The sequence below is a fragment of the Capra hircus genome, chromosome 7 (genome assembly GCF_001704415.2).
Source record: "Capra hircus breed San Clemente chromosome 7, ASM170441v1, whole genome shotgun sequence".
NCBI classification, from domain to species: domain Eukaryota; kingdom Metazoa; phylum Chordata; class Mammalia; order Artiodactyla; family Bovidae; genus Capra; species Capra hircus.
This window is the reverse complement of record NC_030814.1, coordinates 18,120,251-18,125,458: the sequence shown is the minus strand read 5'-3', so window position 1 is coordinate 18,125,458 and position 5,208 is coordinate 18,120,251.

The window sequence follows — 5,208 nt, the reverse complement described above, 5'->3', positions numbered from 1 at the left end:
TGACCAGCTCATTTCCACTCCAAGCTAGCCTTTCAAAGTATAGGTCCCAACAAGGTATATCACTTTCCTTGGAAATTTGCTAATAAATGTAATTCTTCCAACTTATTGATTGCCCAATGATGTCCTGGTGTCTCCTGCAGATGGAAGCCCTGGACACCATCTAGCTGGTCCAGCTGGTCTACCTCTCAACATGTCTTTGCCAGTCTTATATGACTGTCACTTACTTGGGTTACTGGTGTCAGGACCACCGAACATGTGTCCCTCATTCCCCACTTACCCACATGATAAAAACAGTGTGTTTCCAAACACAAGATCTCTCGTCACGGGGACTCCCTCTAAATGCTGTGAATAGAAATGGTGGGCCTAAGGGTATAAACAATAGTAGAGATGGAGGCCAAGATGTAGAAGATATATACCCAAAATGTTCCTACAGTCATCTGGAGTATGACACGTTGAATGAACTTTGGAGCCACTTCTTTGTGCTGCCGTCTAAAGAAAAGATTTAAGAATTCTGCCTGAAAAAAATAAGGCTGCATTCTAACTTATTTAGTAAAACAGTACTTTGGACTTCTCGACACTTCTGTTTCATTAGCATGTTTTGCGTGTAAACTTCTAACTGGTTTCTTTATACTCACTTTTAAAAATGAATATATTCTTCTGCATTAACATTTTATATAACATCATGGTCTAGACATGTACATGTACCGCTAAAATTAAATCATCAATAATCACTATCTGAAATGAATTACATTCCCAAAGCTCTGGCTAATGATTTATCTCTTCTTCATGAAACCGATCTCTATCAGATTGATTTATGTAGCAGCCAATCATGTTTCAGTAAACTGCAGCCTGCGCATGCATCTTTAAGTGATGATAAGCTGTGACTGTCCATTTATTTGTACAACACTAGCAACAAAAAAAAAGAAAAAAAAAAAAGTCCCAACCTCTTTCAAAATCTTCACACTATGACCAAATCCTCTAAGAAACGATAATGGCCAATCCTCTATCACATTTCAAAATAACTGATATACTAGGATCAAGCATATGCAAAAACATACACAAAAATGGGGAACCATTAAAAGAGTGACATTTGATACAGGGAATTCTTTGCCTTTGCATGTTTACATTATTCGCTTTGATAGCAAGGTACCTTTTTGCACATTTACATTATTTGCTTTGATAGTAGATGCTTTTGTTAGTTGTTGAAGTGATTGACAACCTCATGCTGTTCTATTTAATTGCCTTTTCTGCAATGCAAGGTTCTATGTTTAGAAGACGCTGTTTCATAAATAAACCCAAAGTGTGTGTGTGTGTGTGTGTGTGTGTGTGTGTGTGTATACTACAGAGGTTTCATTTCTCAAGTCAATTCTGTAACTATTCAGCTATAGCTGTCGCCATATTTATCTGTATTTACATTAGGGTTCATTCTCATCCTTCATATTTTTTTTTGGCTTTTCTATGTTTAAGGAGATTAACAGATCTTCTTAAGAGAATGAGAGCCTTTTCTTACAACTCTTCAATACAGAGGGAAAGGTGGAGGTATTGGACATATAATGTTTTAGCGTAAATCATCTGTTCTTTCAAGCCCCACACAATTATTCTGCATAAGACCACCTCTAAGATTTAAAACCTGTAAGGATTTTGCATTCTCCCTGAATTTATGTTCTAGCTTTTGGATTTGTTTTCTCAATAAATTCCAAATACTAATTTTTTCCAGTTAACAAAATATAATGTAGAAATATTACTGTAAGGGTTTTGTCACATGATGATTTCAAAAATAGTCTCCCATTGAGAGCTTGGTCAATCATGCGATATGAAAATACACAGCTCAGTAGTAAGATCTTGAGTGATTTTTTTTTAACTTAGCTAAAAATTAAGTTCAAATAATTCTGAAAATTAAGTTATTATTATAATGTCTTAGACTTAGCTTCAAGAAATAGTTCAAGATGATTATTACTGCTTTTTTTTTTTAATTTAGTCACTCTTGGTTATTTGTCACAGGTCTAGATGATACTGAGCACATTTGATAACAAACTCTGCAGGCATTTTACAGGTCAATACACATGGTATCAATGCTGTGGTAACTTTCCCTCCAATACTCTGTTGTGAGCTAAAGTCACAGAGACAGTGATTTTAGAGGCAAAGAGGTAGAGAAATGAAGCAGACAGACTATTGTTTTCAACTGGTCTGAGACATAAAAAGTTGGATAGACTATGATTGTTTCAATTGTTAAATGAGGCAGGGTGATGTAGAGAAAGTACTTAAATTTAAATCCTGACACTACCAACTCATTTGAGGAGGAAATGGCAACCCACTGTGGTATTCTTACCTGGAAAATACCATGGACAGAGGAGCCTGGCTACAGTCCATAGGGTAATAGTTGTGTAATTGTGTATATCTCTTAACCATTCTGAGTTGTTTCTTCATCTGTAAAATGGAAACGTATAATATCTACTTTCTAAGAAATAGCCATCATTGAATGACCTGGAAAGGAAGAAGCCAGAAGAATAAGTACACAGCTCTCAGTCCTCACTTTCTCAATCTCCTCTCTCATTGGCTAAACCCAATGTGAACCCACGACTTCCCTGGCTCAGACAGTAAAGAATCTGTCTGCAGTGCAGAAGATCTGGGTTTGATCCTTCGGTTGGAAACATCCCCTGGAGAAGGCAATGGCAACTCACTCCAGTATTCCTGCCTGGAGAATCCCATGGACAGAGGAGCCTGGTAGGCTACAGTCCATAGGGTTGCAAAGAGTCAGACACAAATGAGCAACTAACACTTTCACTTTCACTTTTTTCAGCAGGATTTTCAGAATCCAGAGGGCAGGAGTTCACTGATGCAATTCACAGGGAAAGCCTCCACTGCAGGCAGGATAGAGAGTGGTGAAGAGTAGATAATGAGAGATAAGGAAAATGTCAATGTACATATGAAAGAAAACAATAAGGTCCTAAAATAGAGAACCCAGAAAGAAACAGATTTTGATAATAATGTCAGAGCAAGACTACGGAGGAGGAGGTAACACATAGATGGTGCTCTAAAGAATGAGGAGTCAAACACATAAAGAGATAAGCAGAGAGAATTCCAGGCAAAAAGAACAGTATTGGCAATGGTCCTAGTGTAGGAAAGAGCTCTCTGTACTATGAGACTTGAAAGAATAATCATGTGGTTTTCATAAGTCAAGGTAGGAATTTAGACCTAGTTGGTTGTGCAATGGGTTTTAAATAGGAGAGTGACATTTGGAAGAAGCATACGGATGCTGTGTGAAGAATGAACTGAACAAGAAAAATGGGAGAAAAAAAAGGAAAAGGAGCATTAAAAAAAAAAAAGCTAAATATACAATAGAGTAGATGTCACAAGGCAAAATCAAATGATTAAATGGCAAATGAGTCATACAGACCAGAAAGTTCATGTGTTCAGAGAAAGGACAATGCCTTTCTACTTGAGTTAATAATGAAGGTTTTATCAGAAGACAGTTTAAACTGGAACTTAGAGGCTGGTACAGAATTAAAACAAATGGAGAGAAAGGGGAAGCCTAATCCAGAATAGGAAGAAATGGAAATCAGTAATTACGTACAAATGTTTGGCAAAGAATGAAGAGCCCTTTTTTTAGGAAAGGAACAAGGGAAATGGAGCTGGGTTCAGGAAGAAGGACATACATGAGTTTATTGGCATTTGTTAATTAATTTTCTGTTCTTCTTAGGTAAAGTTTTTACTCTTATCCAAGTCTTTCAATAAGTTTGGTAAGATTTTCAGGTACTCTGGATACAAGAGAGATATTTTAGGGTTTACCCCTTCAAATCATATCACATAACCAATCCATCAGCTACTGATCTAACTTATGCAAAGCTGATTTTCAAAGATCAGAAATAATCAAAGTAAAATGTACTCAAAACAAGGTTTGGCAAGCCAATAACATAAGCATTGATTACATTACATGCTATTCTAGAGTATCTATTACATCTTTGCTTCTCTGGTGCAGAAAGTTGAGAAAGACCTATATATTTGTTCTTTCTATTTTTTTTTAAACTAGGAAATCTGATTTTATTGATGATGGAAATTGAGCTGTATTTCTATTGGCCTGCAAACACTGGGAAAGGTAGAGGCAGCATCTATACAAATTCTTAAGAATAAAATTTTAGTTTTAATAGATGACTATGCTATTTTTTGAGACATCAATGCTTCAAACTCATTCTTGTTCTGTGTGTATATATATGTCATATTGAACTATTTGGTTATATTTTTCCTAGAAAATGGCATCAAATTTTAATTTGAAACACTTTTTTAAAAATTCTAGAATATAGTTTTCTTAATATAAGAGATGTAATTGGCAATATACTTAATTCTAGAAATAATTTTAATCTATTATATTCTATATATATCAATTAATGATACAAATATTATGTATTCATGTGTGGAACTGAAGAGTGAAAGTGTTTAAGATCATTGCTCAAGATTATCTAACAAGTAAAGGGCATAACTAAGACTTGAGTTGAGAAATTATTAGGAAAATAATTTTCCCACATCTCTTTTTTCAGTATTTTGAACCTTCCTCTGAGGACAGCAGAGTCACTAATGAAACTCACAGTAATTGTATATATATTAGCATTTCACAATAAGGCTAATAATGACCAAGTGAAATCCAGGTAAAAATAAAAAACTTTACCAGGACTTACGTTACAAAGTGACTTTATTTATGGAACCCAAACATACCTCATAATTTGTTATGTTATTGTCTCTGTGATTGATTGTTTAATTCATCTGTACCTCTCTCATGAGATTATTAAAAAACGAATAACTGAATAATAATTCCTTTTCTATGCCCATTTGGAACTCACAGTTTGTTCAAGGCTTTGCTCAGTTTCCACCCATTCCGCATAGGCTTCCTGACTACAGAGACTATTTTCTATCTCCCTTTTCTTTCCACACTCCACATTAAGTTGGGGCATTACTTTGTCCCTAAGGAGTTCAGTCTTATGGGGTTAAACACATGTGCTTGTAAAAAATAGAAAGATTTCTGGCTTCTTCTTTCAAAACTTTCTTCTCACCACCCCATTATAGCTCTTCACCTAAGTTTAGCCAAGTGTATCCTCTTTTTTGGGAATTTGAATCTTGAGCAAAGTAATACAGAAACAAAATACAAGAACTAAAGAAATGACTAGAAAAGGTCAATTTAAAGGAACTTTTAAAAGCATTGATAGGAATTCAATT